The 25,426-nt window shown below is 37.0% G+C and overlaps 1 protein-coding gene across 4 annotated transcripts in view; it reads left to right on the plus strand.

Annotated features, from left to right (window-relative positions):
- Nucleotides 1-25,426, plus strand: part of si:ch211-45c16.2 (mitogen-activated protein kinase kinase kinase 13) — a 60,405-nt gene continuing 34,979 nt past the window's right edge. For 2 of the 4 annotated variants that reach the window (XM_056271376.1, XM_056271379.1), the window contains exon 1: nucleotides 1-69. The gene's annotated coding sequence lies outside the window, so the exon portion shown is untranslated. Of the gene's footprint in view, nucleotides 70-15,288; nucleotides 15,357-22,838; nucleotides 22,901-25,426 lie in introns of those variants that run through there. The other 2 variants (XM_056271377.1, XM_056271378.1) reach the window with 2 other exon arrangements.

A 25,426-nucleotide genomic window follows, 5' to 3' on the forward strand; every position in this document is an offset into this window, starting at 1 on the left:
ACGAGACTCGCGTTAAACCATCGGGATTAGATCCGAGGACAGTCGAGCGGAGAGCAGCCGAGTTAAACGGTAGGATTTCAGTCCTTCCTTTTATATATCGCCTGTGTTTGTTTCCCGATCGCTCATAATTGCTTGTGGAATGAACGCTGGCATATTTTGCGCGTTTAATCGGTTTGTTTATGTGTGTGTGATAGAGAGAGAGACGAGTGTGGGTGATCATCGCTGCGCCTGATGTGATGTAGAGAAATCCACACAGTTGTTTTACAAACACCAGTTCTTGTTTTAACATGTTTTAAATCGCAATATAATTTTAAACGGCTTCGAAATACATTTATACAAAACAATACGGAGTTGTTTCAACCAATTTTTGGGTCAAATGTGGACAAAACCAACCGTTGTCTTCAATTCTTAACCGTTGCTTTACATGTTTAAATTAACATTTTAAACCCAACGGTAAGGTTGGTCCATATTTGACCCAAACATGAGTTGAAACAGTATTTTTTGTTTGTTTTTTAGAGAGAAATTTAATGTCCCTGGCTAAAGAGCTATTGGCCAAATGCATCGCTGTCTATCGTGTGTTTATATATATATATATGTGTGTGTGTGTGTGTGTATACTCCATCTGCAGCTCTGACGTCTACATGGGCCACTGAACACAGAGGACACTAGTTAGATGCAGCCTGTTTGTTTCTCTGCCAAGAATGTGACTTGTCCCGCAGCCTCGATGTGCAGATGCACCGGCTGGAACAAAGCTTTCACATCACACACTGACCAGCCTGATTGTTGTTGGAGGATATAAACAAATCTTCCCATTCTAGTCTGCTTAAACAAGGCTGGCAGAGCTAGATGAATTGACGAAATCTGTTTGCAATAGCTGTTTTGTTTTTGTATACTGTGTTGTTAAGTGTAAATGTATAGTAGAGACTCACAAGGGTTTTATTTTAGTATTTTACAAACGTTTTGTGAGTTGGTTTCTATTTCATCCGCTTTGTAAGCCTTATAAAAGGTTATTTAATGGTAGGTTCCTATTGTGACAACTTGCCCCGCTCTTCCCTGCTTGGTTGCATATCCAGAGAAGTCTGATAGACTCAGAACAGTATGAAACAAATGTAGTCGGCAGTTATTTTGACATCCGGTACCAAAGTTTACAGCCTGTAATATAATTAAAGAAGCTGATGTGTTGCTGAAACAAGCTTTGCTTTAGATTCTGTTCGTTTATTTAACCTCGTAAAACCTGACATTAAATAATAGTCAGATAAATCGTTTTTTTTCTTCTTTCTTCCAGTTTATCGACCCTTTAGACAAAATATACAAAAGTTTGCATATGTGTTTTGTATCACAGATGATGCATCAGGTGTTTATGGCTCATATTGTAAATCAATGAGATCTTTATAACAGTATAGCAGATGCTCACATAAAATGCATATAAATATAAGATGTCACTCTATATCTCCAATAATATCTTAAGATGATATTTAATGCTTAGTTTTATGATCAAAGATCTGAATAGTTTCAAAGCATATAATGCAATCCGATACAATGATTGAGAGATGAACAAATAAACTTTTCTCAAAAGCTGATGGATCATAGGCTATTTGATACTCACATTTTAACATGATTTTTCTAAACAATTACAGTATGTATGGATAATCAAGCAAAATCATAACATATTTGAACACATTTTAACATGATTTTTCTAAATAATTATGTATGGATACTCAAGGAAACTTAAATTGCTTCAGTCCAGTAAGTGTCTTGAAATATTACTGACAATATAAATGTTAACTTTATAAAACACAGTGAACCACGAGCTGAAGATGAACTTTTAAAAGGGCTTTTATTTGAGGAAAAATAACTCAGTCAGACGACAGAAGGCATGTAGTAGATTGTGTGAAACAGGTTTTTCAGCAACGTTTTGATCATAAGAGCCCTTAGAAATGCATGCATCAATAGTAGTTTTATAGGGTTATGGTTGCATTTGGTAATGCAGTTATGCAAGTGTTGAATTCTCAGCGTTGCCATAAGCGGTGATTATAGATATGAAATACGATACTCTATAGGTTTTCTCTTATTCGAGTAACCTACTGTCATGGTGGAGTAATAGTTAGAAGAGAATCAGTCAAGTCAGCTTGTTTATTGCAAGCCATTTGAATTATAACTCATTTGGTTTAATGACCGGTTTTAAGTGCATGAACACAATTGCGATGCATTGGACAAACATTTGTGCATTTGTGTGAAGCATGCATCTAAATGTCCACGTGTGTGAGTAATGAGACGCTGTCTGTCCAGCATCATGGAGACGGGTGCAGTTACAGGTCACTCTCTCCAATTTAGCAAATGTGGGTGTTCCTCGTTCTCCTCCACCTCTAATTAAGCAAATGCAGCCTCTCGGCTCCAGCTCAGCCTATTATCTGTGTTTTTAAGGAAAGTGGATAGTTGGCACCCGCGAGCAAACGTGAGATTGCAAATGTGTGAGGGATTTTGCAAGGGCAAATTTACATAGACCCAATACTTGTGTAAAAGTAGTTCTTATGACGTGTGCATTATATATTCCAAGTCCTCTGAAGTCATATGATCCAGTTCAGATATCCTGAAGAATGACATTTGAGAGAACTATTCCTGTAATGACCAAAAAGCTGCATATTATCATCAGTAGTCACATTAAATGGGAATTGAGAGAGAAAATGGATGCATTCGATCTTAAAGTGACAGCAGCCTAATATTCCTGCGGCCGTCTGTCATTAATCCTAATCAAACGACACAAAATACAAAGAGAAAATCACTTTTGTAGCTTTAACAAAGATTAATTATATTTCATTTATACAGTGAAGACTATGCAGTGTTATTACATTTGATTATTCAATTTCTGTGTCTGAATACTGTTGGACTTGCCTTAAAAACATAAAGCACTGCTTATTTCATTCATATTTTTGTTCTGTTGTATTTATCCATGCTTGTAATTTGTTTATGCAGATTCACTCCCCTACAAAATCACCTCGATCAGTCTAGAATGATTAATGCTTTACAGAGTCATCTGGTGAAACTGTTTTCACATTGTAATATCGCAGAAAAACGAAATATCGCAATGTCATTTTTTTCCAATGTCGTGCAGAATATTATCTGTCAGGTTTGTGAATGCATAAAGACCTTATTGAAAACAGGCAGATGCTCATGCTTATGATTCAGCATCTGATTTCTTATATAATCTCTCCACTGAATCATATGCAAATAGGACACTGAAGGTCTCCTGCACGCTACACTACAGCTGCACAAAATATAGTCAATAATATCTCTCTATATACTGTATATTAATCCAAAATATGCCATCGTTTCCGGTAGAATCTAGTTTCACACAGCTGTTATTTGCTCAAATTATATTGAATAATTTCCATGTGTACATGCACCAGTACAATAATAAAGAGTCATAAACGGCAATATGGATTTTTTTGATAAAACATTTTTGAATACATGAAAGTTGGCATGCAGAAAACATCTTCACTCATAATATGTCGTTTCCCAGAAGTGACATCACAAAGGGAGGAGTTTAACGAACGGGAAACAGTGTTTATGTAATTGACGTGTGGGACACATCCCTGTAATCCTGGAGAGAAAACTCTCCTTCTGCTGTTTCATTTTCATAAGCTCACAGCGACTGTCAGGTTTACTCGTGTCATATATGAGTCTGTTTCCTTCAGAAGAGAGAGAGAGAGAGAGAGAGAGACCTTGACGTCTGTGTTTTATCCTGTGTTTAAGAGCATTTGTGTTCTTCCGGCCGGCAGCTTCTTCTTCTGTCCTCTGTGAAATATAGTGTTTGAATGATAAGGGTTTTTACTGGCAGATTCTGAGTGATAGTGAATATTGTTATGGTACACGTGTTGACATGATCAGATCATGTGTGTTTAAGCAGAAGATGCCACACTATAGCTGAATGCCTGACCAGATCTCTGTCTCCTTCCACTCTTTCTCAGAACTTCATCCATTTCTTTGTATCCGCTTGTTTCTTTTTTTTCCGTTCTGTTGACTTTCACCGAAACTCAGTACACTGGAAAAAAGGGCGTATTTACTTTAGAAATGCCTAGTAAACTTCACGAATAAATAAAAGAAACGGCGAGTAACACATTGAATTAAACAAAAATTACAAAAAATCATTTGTGAGAGTAAGTCCAGTTGCATTCATGCAAAAATCACAACAATGCTGTTGAGAAAAATCTTGAAGCTAATATTTTAATAATTTAACATCAAATTTGTATATTCACTGACGGTTCTCTGATGTTGGTTAATGGTCACACATGACATGCAGATAATTTATTTTATTTTATTTAATTTTAAATTATTCACTTATTTTAATTTGACATTATGATTTATAATTTTTTTCGCTTTTGATCAACTCACGAGCCCCAGTTCGGGAAACTAGTAGTAAAGAAATAAAAGGCATTGGTTTGTAGTTTGTTGGTTTTAGGTCCATGTCTGTGGCTTTTAGCACATATACACTCACCGGCCACTTTATTAGGTACACCTGTCCAACTGCTCGTTAACACTTAATTTCTAAGCAGCCAATCACATGGCGGCAACTCAGTGCATTTAGGCATGTAGACATGGTCAAGACAATCTCCTGCAGTTCAAACCGAGCATCAGTATGGGGAAGAAAGTTGATTTGAGTGACTTTGAACGTGGCATGATTGTTGGTGCCAGAAGGGCTGGTCTGAGTATTTCAGAAACTGCTAATCTACTGGGATTTTCACGCACAACCATCTCTAGGGTTTACAGAGAATGGTCCGAAAAAGAAAAAACATCCAGTGAGCGGCAGTTCTGTGGGCGGAAATGCCTTGTTGATGCCAGAGGTCAGAGGAGAATGGCCAGACTGGTTCGAGCTGATAGAAGGGCAACAGTGACTGAAATAACCACTCGTTACAACCGAGGTATGCAGCAAAGCATTTGTGAAGCCACAACACGCACAACCTTGAGGCGGATGGGCTACAACAGCAGAAGACTCCACCGGGTACCACTCATCTCCACTACAAATAGTAAAAAGAGGCTACAATTTGCAAGAGCTCACCAAAATTGAACAGTTGAAGACTGGAAAAATGTTGCCTGGTCTGATGAGTCTCGATTTCTGTTGAGACATTCAGATGTTAGAGTCAGAATTTGGCGTAAACAGAATGAGAACATGGAACCATCATGCCTTGTTACCACTGTGCAGGCTGGTGGTGGTGGTGTAATGGTGTGGGGGATGTTTTCCTGGCACACTTTAGGCCCCTTAGTGCCAATTGGGCATCGTTTAAATGCCACGGCCTACCTGAGCATTGTTTCTGACCATGTCCATCCCTTTATGGCCACCATGTACCCATCCTCTGATGGCTACTTCCACCATGTCACAAAGCTCTAATCATTTCAAATTGGTTTCTTGAACATGACAATGAGTTCACTGTACTAAAATGGCCTCCACAGTCACCAGATCTCAACCCAATAGAGCATCTTTGGGATGTGGTGGAACGGGAGATTCGCATCATGGATGTGCAGCCGACAAATCTGCGGCAACTGTGTGATGCCATCATGTCAATATGGACCAAACTCCCTGAGGAATGCTTCCAGCACCTTGTTGAATCTATGCCACGAAGAATTGAGGCAGTTCTGAAGGCAAAAGGGGGTCCAACCCGTTACTAGCATGGGGTACCTAATAAAGTGGCCGGTGAGTGTATATGCGACAGCTAAAAGTTGACAACAAATTAGCTTTAGCATTAGCATGCATACGTTTTCTAAAAAGGGTTTCTCCTACTACGGTAAACTGATGCAAAATTATTGATGAAATCATCCTGTCCTGCAAATGTTTGTAGTATCTGAATAGTGTCTGAATGTCCCTCCCTGGTTGTGATGTGATCTAAAGGTTATAAGACGAGCCTTTTGGTGTGTTTCTCCCAAATGTTGTTTTTTATAGGAAAAACATGGCGCTCTGACACTGCCAGGTCATGGGGTGTTTAAAGAGAGAGGGTCTTCAGTTTCAGAGAGCGCTGGTCCACCTCCAGCACTATCCCTCGCTCTCCTGTGTTTCCTCTCATCCCCCTCAGCTCAGCGTGTGTGTTCTCCTGTGGAGTGACATTTCAGTAATGAAGCGATCTCTTCTCTCGGCCTCTGCAGGGCTTGAGCAGTGAAGGGTCCCTCAGAAACTCAAACGCTCACAGCACACACTTCACTCGCTGCCCTTCAAGGACAGATCAGTTTGAATTATGCAGGAAGCCGATCCACGAATGCTTCAGTTCCAGCTCTATAAGACTGCATGAACACATTAAAGTGTTGTTAGGTTACCCAAAAATTACAATTCTGTCATCATTTACCCAACCTCATGTCGTTCCAAATCAAAGATATCATCATAAAAATCTTCATTTGTGTTCCGAAGATGAACGAAAGTCTTCCAGGTTTGGAACGACATGAGGGAGAGTAGCTTAATTAATGACAGAATTAGCATTTTTGGGTGAACTATCCCTTTAAAAGCCAGCCTGTATGGATGGCTGGTCTATAGAGTTGAATTATTTATATATAAAGTCATAGTTATTTTTATTTTATATTGAATTAAATTGAGTTTTATGTAATTTAAAAAAATTATATTTCATTTTTTTGTCATTTTAATAATTATTATTTATTTTCATTTATTTGTTCATTCTTTCTATAGGTAAATCTCGCTCAGAAAACTAGTAAAACAGCAGTTGGTTAAGCTCAATTCATCTCTGACTATCAACTACAACAATCATCAGGGAATTGATTCAAAACTCTGATTCAATGTCTCGTTTGCTCATTACAAATGTTCACAGAACAATGCACATGACATTTGTCATATATTACATTTCTTTTTAAAGGTATTTGCAGTCAAATATTGCTGTTTATTACTCGATTTGTTCTGCATTCTACTTACACAACTTGCATTAAACATTATGAATCGCAGTTCACAACAAATACATTTATTCATGCACACATTTACGCTTCCTGAGGGAGTTTTACCAAACAATATCAAAACTACATATTTGATAACATTTAGGTAAACCAGTAAACCTTAGCACCTAGCTGTCCATCTCATTTTCATTTATGGGTCAACTGTTTGTTTAAGAAAAGAGAAATAAAATTGTTAGCCATCTTTATTGTAGGGTTGAGATTCCTAGTGCGTTTGTAAATCCCACAATCCAACAATGACTGTACTTGAATGCATTTCATCTGGTTGTGATTGTATCGCTGTCTTTAAACCAGAGAAGTGCACTAAGCAAACAGCCATTATGACTGTGCTCTTCTTCTGAAGGCTTATTTTGCTTTAGTGTATCATACATTCAAGTGTGTGTGTGTGTGTGTCCTCCCAGATTTGTGTGCTACTATAATTACGAGCGCCTGCAGCGTCTCATGGGGAGCGCATTAACACACACGAGTGGAGAAATAAAAATCATAGTGCACACACACACTCCTCTTTTCTCCTCTTTTTCTCCTCTTTTCTCCCATCGCTGCCTCCTCTCTTCTCCTCTCTGGCCTAGCCAATATATATCTGATAATCGCTATTTACAAGTATATTTGATGTAGAGTAGCCGTTAAAAAGTTGATACTGAATAAACATGTCATTAAATTATTATATTTATTAATATATAGATTTTTATAAATATCACAGAAGAAAAAAAATTCTGCATGAAAATTATTTAAAAAAAAAAAAAAAAGATCAAACCACCAGCTTCACATTTAAAAAAAAAAAACTTTGATAATGACAAAAAGCTAATTTTTTAATAAAATAGTTCTGATTTGCTTTGCATAACAAAACCCCAATAACAAGCCCTTTTCACATTACTCCATGTTCCTTCATTACTTGCAATAATATTATTGAGCCGATAATATATCAACAATATTATTCAGTCCTGGCCGTTGATATCCATGCAGCTTGGTCAGTACGATTTTTAAAAAATGTTTTTGAAATAAGTTTCTTCCGCTCACCAAGGAAAAAAAATAGAAACTATTAAAAATAGTGAAATATTATTAACAATTTTAATAGCTGAAGCTGAATTTTCAGCATCATTACTCCAGTCTTCAGTGTCACATGATCCTTCAGAAATCACTCTAATAGAAGCATTTCTGAATATTATCAACAGTTATGCTGCTTAACATTTTTGTGGAAACAGTGATACATTTTATTTTCTTTATTTTTATTGAATGAAAAGTTCCAAAGAGCAGCATTCATTTGAAATAATTTGCAGTCTTTTGTAACCTTATAAATCTTTAGTCACTTTTGATCAATTGTATGTGTCCATACTGAATAAAAGTATTAATTATGCATGTATTAATATCTTTTAACCGGTAGTATAGTCATATATAACGCTCAGGTTCTGTTTCTCTCTGCATTAGTATTCATCTCATCATCCTCTGTTCTCTGTGCTCTTCCCCTTGTTTTCTCTGCTTTTCTAATCTTCACTTGTTCTGAGGGATTGGAGGACGTCCAGGTCTGTGTTTTATGCATGTAGTTCATTTCAGGCAGCATCTGTATTTCATCTTTTTTGGAGTATTGTGATTCGGTAAAATTGTGCAATAAATAAAATAACCGCTGATATAAAATTCAGAGACATCATGACAATCTGCACTTTGTATTTTGTCTATTAAGAGCACATACATGTTTTCAGATCAGCTGTTATAGACTGTTGAGTTTATTTCTGTGATTTAGTTCAAGTTGTCTTGATTCGTAACTCTGATTCAATGAGTTGTTTGTTATCACATAAAGAAAATATTCGCAGAAGTCACCGCTTGCCATTTTTTATCAATGTTTAGTATAAATATCCATCTGTAAATATAGCTGTCTATGAATATTGGGGCGTTTTGAATATGATTTTTCATTGTGTTTATTTAGTGACAAACATTGTGGAAAATTGATTTATTTTAGAGTATTTTACTTTTATTATTTATTTGTACAATATTTTACTTCTTACATTAACCATTTGAATCTACTCGACTACAGTTACTACAGTATTTGGATGAATTGATGCTTCCTCAGATTGCAGTGTTCCCCACGGTATTTTGTCGAATTTAAGAAAATGTGAAAGTTAAATGCATTAATCTGGTGCACTTCGACAGTTCAAAATCTCCAATTCATATTCAGTGTTCAAATCGAACAAGGAAAAAGTCAGTGCATTGACTCAAACTTCTTTTTAGTTGTGATATAGTGTCTCGGTCTACATTACACCACATAATACTACTACTAATAATAATGTTATAATATTATTCCAATGACTGTAATAGCCATATATTGTAAAACAAATCCCACTGAAAAATCAATTTACCTTTCATAATTAGTTATGTCCTAATTTCTATACATGCAGATAAATGTGAGCTTTTGTTTTGACGGAAACTGCCTTTACAAACTAATATTCCATAAAAAAACAAGAATGGTCAATTTAGCTTTTTGATCTCCTACCGCTCGCTCAGAATGATCAGTACACTTCTTTACTGGCTGTTGAAGGTTTTGTGTGACCCACATTGAGCTGCCGGTAGATACCAGAGTCACTGTTACATAAGTCACCTGTGTCCAGACCTGACGAGGCGATCAGCGAGCGCTGTAATCTCAGACTCGGTCTGTCTGTCAGCTTCTGGCAGGCCTGACTGAACATGCTACACGGACTCATGCATGTCTAAGGAGGGCGCGATCCACACCCTGAACCCCTGAAGAGCGTGCGGCCACTATCATCTGATCTTTAATACACGATAGATTTATGGATAGTTACTTGGATGAATGGATTTATGGATGGTTTGGATGGATGGATAGATAGGTGGATGGATGGATGGATGGATGGATGGATGGATGGATGGATGGATAGGTGGATAGGTGGATGAATGGAGGGATAGATGGATGAATGGAGGGATAGATGGATGGATGGATGGAGGGATGATGGATGGATGGATGGATAGATAGGTGGGTGGATAGATGGATGGATGGAGGGATGCTGGATTGATAGATAGGTGGGTGGATAGATAGATAGATGGATGGATAGATATATGGATACTTGGATGGTGGATGGATGGATAGGTGGGTAGATAGATAGATAGATAGATAGATAGATAGATAGATAGATAGATAGATAGATAGATAGATAGATAGATAGATAGATAGATAGATAGATAGATAGATAAGATGGATGGATGGTTGGAGGGATGATGTATGGATGGATAGATAGGTGGGTGGATAGATAGGATAGATAGGTGGGTGGATGGATAGATGGATGGATGGAGGGATGATGGATTGATAGATAGATGGGTGGATAGATAGATAGATGGATGGATAGATATATGGGTGGATGGATAGGTGGGTGGATAGATAGATGGATGGATGGATGGATAGATGGAGGGATGATGGATAGATAGGTGGGTGGGTGGATAGATAGATAGATGGATGGATAGATATATGGATACTTGGATGGTGGATGGATAGGTGGGTGGATAGATAGATAGATGGATGGATGGATGGAGGGATGATGGATGGTTGGAGGGATGATGGATGGATGTATAGATAGGTGGGTGGATGGATGGAGGGATGATGGATTGATAGATAGGTGGGTGGATAGATAGGTGGGTGGATGGATGGAGGGATGATGGATTGATAGATAGGTAGGTGGATAGATAGATGGATGGAAAGATATATGGATACTTGGATGGTGGATGGATAGGTGGGTGGATGGATGGATGGATGGAGGGATGATGGAGGGTTGGAGGGATGATGGATGAATGGATAGATAGGTGGGTGGATAGATAGATAGATAGATAGATAGATAGATAGGTAGGTAGGTAGGTAGGTAGGTAGGTGGGTGGATAGATGGATGGATATATGGATACTTACAGGGATGGATGGATGGATGGATGAACGGATGTGTGTGTGTCTGTGTCAGTATATATAATGTGTGTATATTTAAACACACACAGACTAAGTGTGGAATAATAAAGGATTTTTAAAAGTGTTTTTGAAAGAAGTCTCTTCTGCTCACCAAGGCTGCATTTATCTGATACAGTAAAAATACAGTAAAAACAGTACAATTGTGAAACATTATTACAATTTAAAATGTTTTCTATTTAAATATATTTGGACATGTAACTTACTCCTATGATGGCAAAGCTGAGTTTCAGCCGCCAGATATCATATAATAAAACTATTTATGAATATTTCAGCAGTGATTGGTGTTTTTACAGATCATGTGATCGAGCCGTTGGTTTACTGGAAGGCGTGTGAATTCATTCCCGTCTTCTGACTTCTGCATTTCTCTTATTCATGTTCGGGACACAAGAGCTGTCAGTGTGTGTGTTCCGACGCTTGTGAATTATTGATGAGCGAGTGTAACGGAGCCGAGCCATCGCTGGATACTTTACAGCCCGACAGCCTTCAGATGCATTTCAGTCCTTCATCTCTTCTCCACAAAGGACATCTGCATTAGTATGCATGTGAATAAGGCCAAATGTGTCTCCTGAAGTTTAACTCGGACTCAGTTTAGGTTTCCTTTAGGTCTAGAGCTTGACCTTGAATCTACACGCACTTTATTTGTCCTGATAAAACAGCTTGGTCTGGAAAATGTCTAGTATATCCTCAACACTTGACCAAACCTACACCGATAAAGGCCAGTGTTGTGTTTTAACTGCAGATGTTTGCTGCTTTATTTATTGTGCTGAATAAGGGGTTTGATTTGCATGAACTTTGGAATGTGCTCAGATGTGTTAAACAGGACTAGCTTGCTAAGCAAACACTCCTGGATGTGAACGCAGTGTGCGCTTTTAACATGATGGACTGTATACTTCACATATCATATAATGATTCATCTTTTAAATAGATTATCAGCTTTATAGAGTAGCCATATACAACTATAGTTTATGCTCAAATATCAGCATTGTTTATGTTTCCTACAGTTATGCCTGTGGTGACTTGTATTAGCCATCTATCATCAAATACTAATATTGTCAAAATATTTTGCCAGACACCAATGTACCAGCCACAAATATTTAGCAGCCAGCTATTTTATTATATTTTTAATTTTTTGTCAGTTAATTATGTATTTATTGCAGCATACTGTAATTGGTAGAACGTTGATTTGACTAAAAATTCAATTGTCATTTTAGAATACATAATTTTATTTATTTATGCTTGTCTTGTAATGCAAGTCTGAGCCTGATATCCAACACCCAGGTCCAATCCAATAGTGTTCAGTGAATATGAATGCTATACCATAATAATAAAAATTGCAATAAGTGCTCAGAATCTGAATCCGCCATAAGATGTGTTTGCTTCGCTGTTGCTGTCAGGATTTTCCGTTGTTTTGGCGTGGCTGGTTATTCTGTCTGCCAGAGGGAAACTAATGAAGCGAGGAGGACTGTTAAATTATGGTAAACTTATTAGAAAAATCATAATTAAGTTGCTTCAGCATCATTACCACATCCTCAGAAGTAGTTATGCATGCGTTAATGAAGTAATTAACATAAGATTCATGATTAATTTATAAACAGGACCCGCCAAAATGTAAATAACGTGAATGTGAAACCTGTCATTTTGTTATGTTGTATTTGTAGTTTTGGGGGAAACCTGAACAATATTTTTCAAAGATATTTCATAGCAATCAATGCCATTAGTTGACTTGTAGCACGTTTATGATATTCATTTAATTACCTATACACATACTGGGGAGTGGCATCGGAAAATGGTTTGAGTTTTAGAGCTGAGAAAGAATATTATATGTAACATTAATTTGCAGAGAAATATTAAACCATAACTGGATGGAAAGTTGCCGACACCGACTCGTCATCTAATGGACGCAGATATAGAGAGAAATGCAAGTTATGTTGAACATCATAAAGTGAACGCGGCGCTAGTTTAGCTTCCACACTCCGCATGAACACTTGGATAGATATGCGGATAATAGCACACATTTATCCAGGCTAACATTATGCTAGTACTTACAAGTTTCAAACGATAATCCATGTCTGAGGTCGATGAATGATAGGCTTAATGTTAAAGTAATTCTTTTAAGAAGATTTTGTTTGCATTGTAATATTATTTCTTGCACATTTTCTCCTTAATTCTTGTTATTGTAATGCAATTACATTCTGGTCGTATTCGTTGCTCTAAATTAATGCTGATTTAAATTTTTTTTTTAAAGTAGAATTATGCTCAATTGCCGTATTGATTGAAATAAAAATGTTTTGCTTTATTGTAATGAGAATGTTAACTTGTGTGCTGAATGTCATAAAAATGTCACATTGCAAAAAATCATAATTATCCTAGAATTATGCTGTATTTTTTCTTTAGACCAAATATAATTTCTCATTTCCGTCTTTAGGTTTCGGGGTGGCATACGAGACGTTTCTCCATTAGTCACACTTTAGGGCAGATGTGAACCTCATTTAACAAAATGTTTTTAATCTTCATTTACAATTCCGGTGATAATATCTGAGACTGGCGTCAGTCGTGCATGAAGTGTGTCTTTTTTATGTCCTGTGACGCTTTAATTGGGCAGAACGGGGTGTAAACGCGACGGGTCTTTGTCCTGGTGCCTGCAGGGTGTGTTTGAGGAGGTGGGACTCGTTTGACATGCCACATCCCCCCTTTCATGAGCAGACACACACACACACACACACACACCCCAGAGGTTTGACATTTAATGATCCGGACACGAGCAGCTGTTCATTAGTTGATCCCTTTAGTGTCCTGACTCCCACAAAATATTCCTCCTTTATTTCCATCCGTGTACCAGCTGAACCTCCCGATTCAAAACTCCCCTCAAAATCACCAATATACAATTACAATACTTGTATTCATTTTTCTTTAATACTAAATAAACAATCTGCCAACTGTCAATGCAATAACATGTTTTGCAAATGACAGCAACAAACAAAACCATCTAATAAGAGAGAATAATAGAAATAAAATAAATTCCAGCTCATATATATATATATGAATGAGCTGGAATTTATTTTATTACTATTAATAAATTGCCTTGGCAGACGCAAAGGCAATTTTTTAGTTTCCACGTATGAATGAGGCCTGAAACTGATCTGAGAATATCGAATCCATGTACTTTTCCCTGCTTTCCCGGGTCATATCCATTAAAAAAACAGAATTGGGTCACTTGAACCATGTATTATACACATATTAAAATTGAAGTGTTGCTTAATGTCATATTGACGACAAAATCAGAACAGATAAATTCTAATTATTTATTGCTTTATTCATTTATTTTATTATTTGATTTAAAAAAAAAAGACATAATTATTGATAAGATTACAGCACAGTTTTATAACATTGAATAAATCTCTTCTGTCTTTAATCTTTGACGGGGAATGACTCTCTGACTGCATTTACATTACATGCTTCAAGTGACCCAATTCTGTTTTTTAGGGTTTTTTTATGGATATGACCCGGGAAAGCAGGAAAAAGTACATGGATTCGATATTCTCAGATCAGTTTCAGGCCTCATTCATACGTGGAAACTAAAAAATTGCCTTTGCGTCTGCCATGCAAGGGTACAGATCGGATATTCCCCCGTCAATGCGAGTCGGACGTCTTTGAAAAAGCGACGGTGGCGAATGACGTCGTCAAATCAGGTGGACAGCCGCGATCACATGACTCTTTCAGTGGTGCACTGGGGGACAAAACCCAATGCTGACCTTTAAAGCTGGCGTGGAGAGCAAAAGTTTGTATTATCATTGCAAATCACATTCCCTTTTCAGCCTGAGCTTTTCCAGGTCAGTACGTCTACCTGGGGTTGATTCGCAGGTCTACGCTGTAAATGCAGATATCGGATATGGGTCACTTGTAAAAGATGTAAGCTGGCCGCCTTAAACCCTGATCATAATGAGCTGAACAAAACATTTCCCAAAATGTTCCCTAACTTGATGCAGTGCATCTTGTCCTTGTTTTGGAAGAGGGATTTTCAACTGCAAAACTGCTGAATTTTTAAATACGATCACGGTAACGCAGGAGATTTTCACACGTTATCCTCTAAATAATGGACGTCACTGGAGAGATTCTGTCTGCTTACAGATGCTTGTGTTTAGGAAGTGTGTGTCTCTCGTCTCAGGCTTTTGCTCGCTTGTTTCGATGGCGTTCCCTGCTAAACATTCACCCATAGTTCAGTCTGGGATTCCCCAGCACACGTTCAGGTTCACACTTCTCATGCACACACACACACACACTCTGGCTCAGCTTTTGATTTTTCCTTCGGAAAGTGCGATCAAAGAGTCTGATTACTGACCCCGTGACCTCTGAACTCTGACCCGTCTGTATTTATTATTCACAGGTGCGAAGAGAAGAGGAGACACACTGCGCTCGGCATTAGAAACCCCTCAGGAAACGAGCCTCACCTTCTCTGGAGGTAAAAACTGTGACCTGTTATTATTAATAATGTGCAGCATATGTTATACACTCCAAAAAACTTAAATTGAGGAAGATGTGCAGAAAAAACATTTTTAATAAAAAATAAATAATTTGTCTTTACATCTTTTTTATTCTGTTTATGTACTAGATAAAAAATGATGCAAAATACGTCTCTGATGCTTTAGTGCAATTACTTTAACAATTCTATATTATTTTACCATATGTTGGTTTTTAAAATAAAATAAAAATAATTGTTTTTGAGGATTACCAAATGACGTGGACGATGTTAGTAAAATTGGTTTGCATTAATTTAACCATGTTGGGACGGGTTTCTGTGCGTCCAGTGACAACAAATCTGCTTGCATACAATGAAATCAAGTTGTCACAATAATCAAGAATTGCATTCGCTAATTTAATGAGCTAAATTGAACAAGCAGCAAAAATCACTTTTTTGAGTGTATGTGCTGTCTAATGTGGCTCTACATGCTGCTTTTATCTTTGCCAGGCATGCTGGGGAATTTATGCGTACCCAGCATGCTTTGCTGTAACACAGGCTGAGGTCAGTGAAAGGAGAGGCTTCAGCAAGTGGAAGTTTCTGTTGTTCCGTTACTTCTGTGTTGTGATCAAGCACAAACTAGGACTTGGCGATATGACCTAAAAAAAAAATCACCCAGATTTATTCTGGATTTCCCCTTTGAGGTTAAAGTGCAATCAGAAACAACAAGCCAAAGAGACGAGAGGACAGGCCCTGCCTTTTGTAAACTGTGAAAATGTAACATAACATAACGTAACAACATAAAATGGGTGGATTGGGATTGGGGGGATGTAAAAAAAAAAAAAAAAAACTTGCATCACAATACAGGTAAAACTCCAATTTATTTCAGAAAGTCCATTTATTTCAGTAATTCAACTTAAAAAGTGAAACTAATATATTATATAGACTCATTACAGGCAAAGTGAGATATTTCAAGCCTTTATTTGTTATAGCCTAATTGTGATGATTATGGCTTACAGCTTATGAAAACCTTTTCACAATATTCTAATTTTGAATTTGGGGTTTTCATAACTGTAAGCCATAATCACCATAACCATAATTGAAATATCTCACTTTGCATGTAATGAGTCTATATAATATATTAGTTTCACCTTTTAAGTTGAATTACTGAAATAAATGAACTTTTGCACCATATTCTAATTTTTCGAGTTTCACCTGTAAGTGTGTATTGCGATCAGTGATGGGAATAACGGTACTAACGGCATTACTTTTTCCAGTAACGAGTAATCTAATTGATTACTCTTCTCATCTTAATAACGCCGTTACTGCCAAAAAATGCGGCGCGTTACTATAACTGATGAAGCTGGGTTTTTTTTTTCATCAGACCAACTAGACCTCTGAGCGAGAGGCAAATACTTTTTTTACTGTTCTTCCTTGGTTAGTGGGCAGAGCACGAGTCAAGCGCATAAATGCTGACGACTGAGGTAGAGTAAAATGTCATTGTAAGCCAATCAGAGGTAGAGTTGGGCGGGTGTTCGAAAGCACGCATAGTAGTAGGCATTCGGCACTTTTGACTCAGCTCACTGAAAAGAGCAGGCTCTTTTGGCTCACAAACGGCTCTTTAAATGACTTTGACTATAATTTTTATTTTATTTTTTTACATAATTATTTAATTTCTTTAGGCTTAATTTGTAAAAATAGAGTCGGCTCTTCAGATATGCGAGCCAGCTCCCGACGTTCACCTAAAAGAGCCGGCTCTTAGAGTCGCCTCATTCGCGAATCGCGAACGAGTCGATCCATCATCACTAACGGCTAACGCTCATGAATTGCGAACGACCCATCATAACGCATAGTCGGACAGGACAGGACACAAGGAACAACACAAGCCAGTCAGTCAACGAGAGACAGGTATGGCGACGAGCTTAACAAGCTTAATTTAATTTGGCCCAGTTGTGGCGTGTTGAGGGGCAATAAATATCAAAAGTTCCAAAACATCTATTGTGTTATTTGCATTGATCCACTATATAAACATAATATCTACATACATGGCATTTGATTGGAGGCTAGTCTCACTTTGTCCCACAGCAACATTTTTTTTTTTAGATGTGTGTACAATGTTTCATGTTTCTGTTAATAATGTATTGTATTAAGTGTCCATTTCATTATAATATTCAGATTTATCATAAATAATTGAACATGCACATGTATTGTAAGTTCCGTTAAAGAGGGGTAGAGGTCGGGTCACATTTGAGCATTTAAAATTTAATTTTACTTGAAAGTAACGCAATAGTTACTTTCTTAAGTAACTAGTTACTTTTAAAATTTGTAACTGAGTAACTAATTTAGTTACTTTTTGGAAGTAGTAACTAGTAACTGTAACTAATTACTTTTTAAAAGTAACTTGCCCAACACTGATTGCGATTGTCAAAACATTTGTTAACTAAACATAATTTTATTAAGTTTAGTGACAACACAATGTTTACATGGTACAATGACTGGTATGCTACTGTTTTTATTATTGCTTGACACAAATTTCACAATTCAATTCTTGTGATTTGATTCTGATCTTGATTCAATTTCGATTCATTTGGATAAATATTAGGTACTGTAGATACGTTAATGTGTTTATTGTTCTCCAAAAAATATCTCACCTAAACATACAGACTCCTGTCAGCTGGTATTATTATTAAAGGTTAAAAATAACAACTCAAATTAAATATGCGTTTTTCATAATAACAACGTTATAATATTTTAATGATATAGGTAAAAAAAATATAATAAATATGTAATATAGTTATCATATTTAGCAAAATACTCCTCTCTATAGCAATTTTTTAAGTCCAACTAGCGTGCTATGGTCATTAAATGGCTTTCTTGAGGTAAATGTAACGTTACGTGACCTATTGTTCTCCAGCGGTTCAAAAACTAATCGATCTATTTTATTGCATTTCGGTAAGTTGAACTGTATCTTGCAAATTACCTATTGATCATTTGTGTTTATTTACTGTTAACTAGTAGTAAAGAGTAACAGATGATCGGTTCACGTGCCGCTTGAACTGAGATCTGTCAGCGATCTGTCACTGCACATATTGTTTGCATTTCGTAATTAAATTGACAGAATCTACGGGTTGTTAAAGAGAAAGCCGATTTTCATTCAAACAAGTCGACGTAAACTACACATTCGAGTTAATCGATCAAATCGATTCATCGCCCAGCCCTAGCACAAACTGGGTTGAGTATTTCAGTTTAGAGAGCACTTGCATTATCGTGGACCGGAGTGGTATTTAGTTTTACCTACCAACTCTTTTACTATATATAACAAGAACTCAGGAAATTTGAGTCTTATTGTATTATTGCAAGTTTTTACAACAGGTTACAGTTCATATCTGGACCAGAATGAGCGTGTTTCAAGTTTTTATGGACATATTTCATCCACCCTAACGTCTCTAAATGTAGAAATTAAGACATAAATATGAGTTTTGATATTTTACATTTGTACTATAAAATAAAATAATTCTGTCATATCAAACTTTTGCTTAAGATTACAGTGATGTCAATGTTTTGTAATCTCAGATCTTGAGATTGGACTTGTCTAGGTGAGTCCTGGAATGGGAAAGTTTGGTGACCCCTGTGCTAAAGTAAATGACATAAATGGGTTATATATTAACCCTCTGGGGTCCTTCGGCCCAAATGGACCCGAAGCATTTAAATATATATATTTTTTAAATCATTGCTTTATCGGAATGGTCCGGAATTTGGTGACTTTGTTGGTACTTGGCATATGAACACCCCAAAAAATTGGGGACAGGATTTGAATAGTCTAAGTGGTTGTAAAAAAAATAGTCACACTCAGGACCTTCGGGTCCAAATGGACCCGCATAGGAAATGAATGGGAAATTGGCAAAAATGTGAAAATACAGAGTTATTTTGTGCGTACAAACTACAAATCAGCCACGATCCAGAAAAAAAGCACACAACAGTGAAGGGGTGAATCTATAAAACATCAAGAGTGCAAAACAGACACATCCACACACACACACACACACACACACACACAAACACACTTTTATACACATACACACTAATAAATTCAGATTACATATGGGTTTTGAATTTTTAAAATGCTCAGTTTGTCCACCAGATGGCATCCATCTCATTTCAAAAATTGCTTTCATGAGGCCTAGGCTTGACTCTAAAATGAAATACAGCTTTAAAAAAATAAAAATAAAAAAAAAATATTTTTTTGAAATTTCTATTATATTCAATGGGGAAAAAATGGGTCATAATTATTGCATTAATATTAATTATAAATCATTTTTATTTTTGAAATTATCTCAAAACACCAAAAAAGAAAAGAAAAAATATTATAAAAAACAAGTAAAAAAAAAAAAAGATGATTTTTTTTTAATAAATATTAATCCCACCCTTCCGGCCCATTTGGACCCGAAGGTCCTGAGTGTGACTCTGAAATGAAGGACCCCAGAGGGTTAATAAAATGTTGCACTTAAATCAATTGTAGTGTGTCGGTCTGGGTCTGGATTTCTTGACAAGGTGTTCTGCTGACCTTTCGTAGAACAGCCAGTGATTACAGGACAGTTTGCATGATGCTTGCAGCGACAGGCGTAACTTTGCACTGAAGCTTGTGGCTCCTCTGGCCTTTGAGTTCTCTGAAGCTTTCTTTGAAATGGGCCTCTGAATTGCAGAAGAAAACAAGTCGGACAAAAACACTGTATGCAATATTCACTCTTAATAGTCTATTTATAAACGCATTCTATCGCGTTAAGCAGAACTATTATTACACTCATGACCGAAGCCAAAGTCAGCATTCAATCTAAAATGAAATGCTAAAAGCGCCCAAATGATTGTCTTACCGAGTTACTCATTGAATCATTCAGTCAAACGATTCGTTCAAAGCGGCTGATTCATCCAGGGACAAAGCAGAAGTGACTGAGTGAGTCGTTGAGTCATTGATTCATTAGAACGATTCGTTCAAAAAAAAGGTGATTTATTTAGTAACGAATTGCAGAAACTGTTGCTCAGAGACGCAATGGCTCTTCTGTTTGGAACCGTTTTCATTGGCAAAATAGAGGAAATGTTTCTCTCATGGAATAAAACAATTTAAAAGATAATTGCGAGTCAGAATTGGCTGATATAAACTCAAAAAATATTTATTTTTAAAATTCTCAATTGCGAGTTTATCTCGCGACTATGACTTTATAATTTGTAATTGGGATTTTTATATCAAGCAGTTTTGAGAGGAAAAAAAGACAGAATTGTGAGAGTCACCATTTTGTTTTTTATTCTGTGGTGGAAACAAGCTTCCATGAGAAACAGACATTATTGTGTCTAAAATGTAAGTCACCTAATAGCCTATTAACTTGTTTATTAAATTGTTGTATAAAATTAACATCATGTTTGCAAACGTGCAATTGCATATTTGGAAAAAAAAATTGCATATTAATATTAAAAACAAAACTTATGCAGAGACATTTTTTGCACCATATCTTGTTTTTTGGAAGCATTTTTATTCATTTTGGTGGCGTTTTTGTGCCAAGCCTCCGTTAACTTCCACCGCTGGTGTGTGTGGGCTGCGTGATGGCGCTCTTTTTCGAGGCTCCTTCTGTTGCGAGGTGAACCAGGTGAAACATAGCAAAGGCTGCTACTGCTTCTGACTTGTACACAGCGTTTTATTAGCGCGAAATTGAGACGGAATAATTCCCCTTCACGTTTGTCTCTCCCAGCAGTGTTCTGGAGGACGTGTTGGGAAAGGGCTGAACTCTCCTCGTGTGCCGGCATGACATTCACTGAGCCGACATGAATTAGGCCAAATATGCGCTTTATACAACTTCAGGGAGAGCGTTTGTCTGCTGGTTCCTTAAATACAGAATCAAGGGTGATTCGGACATCAGTTTGGAGAGTTATTTGTCTGGATTTTGTTTGAAAGAGTCCTTAATGTGTGTTTATAGGCAGTGGGTTTTGGTTTTAAATAGCAGCAAATGCACAAATCCACATCAAGTCACATAAGAGGTGAACGAGAAACACACACACACACACACTCTCCAGCCAAACATATGTTCACACATACACACTTGGGTTCCAAAATTAAGACTCGCCAAGTGCCAAATGTGAGGAAAAATTGGCTGAATAATGCCAGCTATTCACCAGCTGTCTGGTCATCCTTTCATGATCTGCAACATTTACATGTTCTCATTTAGCAGATGCTTTTATCCATAGCATTACATGGCATGGATTAAATTGAGTAATAAGAGTGATTGTCTGAGCATCATTGATGACTGATGATCCTGCTAAAGGCACTTTTACCTCAGTGAACATTTACATTTACCACAGTGAATATATGAGAAACAAAATTGTGTTTTCACGGTTTAGTTTTGCAAGTGACCTGCGCTATGTTTAAATAGAATTAAATCTGTGCTTTTAAATCTAAATTATTGTTTATAAAAATAAAATAGGACTTTAAGGAGGGGCTTGTTGCTTTTTCGTATTATAAGGCCAATAGTTTATTTTTAGTTTACTAGTCATCAGCTAGTAAACTAGCCATTAGCCTTCTACAGTATATTAATGCTTTAACTGAATAAACCTTTCGAGTTTATGCTAATAAGAGTGAATAATATATATATATATATATATATATATATTGATATAATAAAAAAAACATTTACTATTTATGTGTTTTAAACGTTTTTATTATTATTGAACTATGTGGAAATAAAAAAATAATGGGATGTTTTTTTGCTGATGCTATTAAAACTAAATTATTGATTTCACTTTTCATTATTGAAATGGGAAGTTGGGCCAGGACTTAATGAAGAGTTTGTAGCTTTTTGTATTATATGACCAGGCAGTAGGTTATGTTTAGTTCACTAGACAGACGGAGCGAAGCGTTTCTCCGATAAAGAGCATTTGATTGGACAAAAATTGACATGCAAGCTGATGTCATCAGTGTTTTTGATATGTTTCATAGAAGAAGATTAGAAATATACGAGCATTGATATAATGAGCTCAAAGAAAACAGATATGCCACATAAAAGTCCTATTTACTAAAACAATGCACAATGTGACCACAATGAGAGAGCGAATGCGCCACATGCATTAGTCTCCTGTGTTTTCAAATCATTCCCTCGTCTGTTCCGCTTCCGCATTCTGTGTGTGTGTGTGTGTGTGAGAGAGAGAGAGAGAGAGAGAGAGATCAGGCTCTCTGCATCGTGCCTGCGTCATCCGGCCCCTTCATTCATGAAAAGTGTGACGTGAGCAGTCGACTCTTCTGCCGCCCACTGAGATGATGCATCTCTCTCTCTCTCTCTCTCTCTCTCTCTCTCTCTCTCTCTCTCTCTCTCTCTCTCTCTCTCTCTCTCTCTCTCTCTCTCTCTCTCTCTCTCTCTCTCTCTCTCTCTCTCTCTCTCTCTCTCTCTCTCTCTCTCTCTTCTCTCTCTCTCTCTCTCTCTCTCTCTCTCTCCTCTCTCTCGGCTGGCTGGTTTCAGCTGTTTCTCTGCCGGAGAGGAGGATCATGTATGGCATCTCCGTCAGCTGTGAGTAATCCACTGCAGCTCTGCGTTTGCATGCTTGTGTTACGCTTCAGTGTTTTTCTTTCCCTTCTTCCTGTGTTGTCCCTGTATGTGTCTTCTCTCTTGTATACATGCTTTAGATGGCTGTTTCGAGTTGAAGACGTGAGTGTAACTTGAGTGAGTGCGTGTTGGTGTGCGTATGAGCTATATTTGTCTCGTGTTTGATGCGGCGATTCTCCTCCCGCCGCCCTCTGTTGAAGGACAGACGGAGCAGCCAACAGGGATACACGCTACACACACACACACGCACATATGCATATGTAACTTAATGACTTCTCTCAAGGGAATCGTATGTCATACATTTAAAAAATGCGTCTCTTTCGCTTCTTTTGTGTTGCCTTTTGTCCAGATTGAGATCTTTAATTACACGGAGTAATTTTAGATCACAGCATGTGTGTGTTTATCACAATATAGTAATTTTTGCTTGAAATTTCAACTAAGGTGGATTTACATATTAATCACATGATAATACCTGTTTAAATGCTTATTAATTAAATGTTCTCTTTATTTGGAGCTTGATGGATAAAAGCCAAAAGCTAAATAATGAAACGGATTGTTCCGACTGTAAATTATGAGCCTCATTCGAAACTGTTGTAAAATAGTCAATATTCACACACCTTCTGTATTAATGCTCTAAGTTACTGTAGTGCTGTAAACAACTATAGTTCGCTTTATAATTTAACTTCTTCCTCATTTTCACTGTCATGATGTCAAAGTTTCTGTAGTCGGTACCAATACCAGTAAAATGTAATGGTTAATTTAAATTTAATTAATTTGTAATGCTAATAATAGTTCTAAGTAACCATTATATTATATTATATTATATTATATTATATTATATTATATTATATTATATTATATTATATTATATTATATTATATTATATTATATTTTATTATATTTTATTATATTATATTTTATTATATTTTATTATATATTATTGCAGGTCCTGAATTTTAACACTCACCAAGCACCAAATGCAAGTAAAAATCGGTGTTGGCGAGTGTTTGAAACCCGTTGGTCGGTAACATTTTTATGAATTTTAACAATGCAATTATGAGAACATAAATGAATGTAAAGACTCTCTGGACAGTTGACATGCCAGTGCTGGATCGTGAAATCATTGCCAATGTAAATATTTAAGCCAAGAAGCCGCGAAAGGGAACTCAGTTTGTTACTTGCGCGCTGTGTTTTGTCCAAAGCGTGCGCCTAGAAAGCCACGTCTCAGATAGTATGTGTGTGTGTGTGCACGAATACTGAATTGAGTTATTTTTCACGTCGTCTTGCGCTTAAATGACAAATTCACTCAAAAATATGTATAAAAAAAAATCCCCACCTCGGCGATAATCCTAGTAAACAGTCTTTTGTGGCTTAAAGGGATAGTTCACTTTGAAATTAATTTTTGGTATGTTTTAGCTTACCTCAAGGGCATCCAAGATGTAGGTGTCTTTGTTTCCGCAGTAGTTTCAATTTTGATATTTTTAGGTCAAACCGTTCTTGTCTGTCAGTCATATAATGCAGGTCTATGGTCACCACCTCAAAGAGCATGCACAGAGAAGTCCAAATTAAACATGATTTAATGACTCGTAAATGTAAGTACACATTGATGGCCTAAGACACGAAACGAGCGGTTTGTGTGAGAAAACGAACAGTATTTATATCGTTTTTACCTCTTGTAACCACAGCCACGTCCAAGTGATCTGAGGGCGCCGGCGCTTCGGTCTGTGCAAGCGCTGGAAGTGATCTCTCGCGCGGTTGCGAAAAAAATTCAACGTTGTCTGTTGATATATCGAAATCGTCTTCCATTGCGATTTCCTCTATATCTAAATATGTTTAGATCTTCACAGTGAAAGGTAACACTTCCGAAATCTCTGTGTAAACAATGAGTGACGTACACGCGCGAGAGATCACTTCCAGCGCTTGCGCAGACCGAAGCGCCCGCGCCCTCAGATCACTTGGACGTGGCTGTGGTTACAAGAGGTAAAAACGATATAAATACTGTTCGTTTTCTCACACAAACCGCTCGTTTCGTGTCTTAGGCCATCAATGTGTACTTACATTTACGAGTCATTAAATCATGTTTAATTTGGACTTCTCTGTGCATGCTCTTTGAGGTGGTGACCATAGACCTGCATTATATGACTGACAGACAAGAACGGTTTGACCTAAAAATATCAAAATATCAAAATACTGTGGAAACAAAGACACCTACATCTCGGATGCCCTTGAGGTACCGGTAAGCTAAAACATACCAAAAAATGATTTCAAAGTGAACTATCCCTTTAAGTGAGCGTAAACAGTAGAGAAACACAATGCCTGTGTATTAGTATTCGATCCGTGGATTATGTCTTAAAGGCTATCTTATACACTTGTGCGTTTTCGTTTAAACTGAAACCGATCCTAGTCCATACTGACATTTCCACTGCATTTCAGAAAAGATCTCGGTCCGCACTATACAACCGAAAACGCGTCACATGACCATTCATGCAC

Source organism: Rhinichthys klamathensis, unplaced genomic scaffold (genome assembly GCF_029890125.1).
Source record: "Rhinichthys klamathensis goyatoka isolate OS25496 unplaced genomic scaffold, OSU_Roscu_1.1 h1tg000318l_1, whole genome shotgun sequence".
In the NCBI taxonomy this organism is placed as follows: Eukaryota; Metazoa; Chordata; class Actinopteri; order Cypriniformes; family Leuciscidae; genus Rhinichthys; species Rhinichthys klamathensis.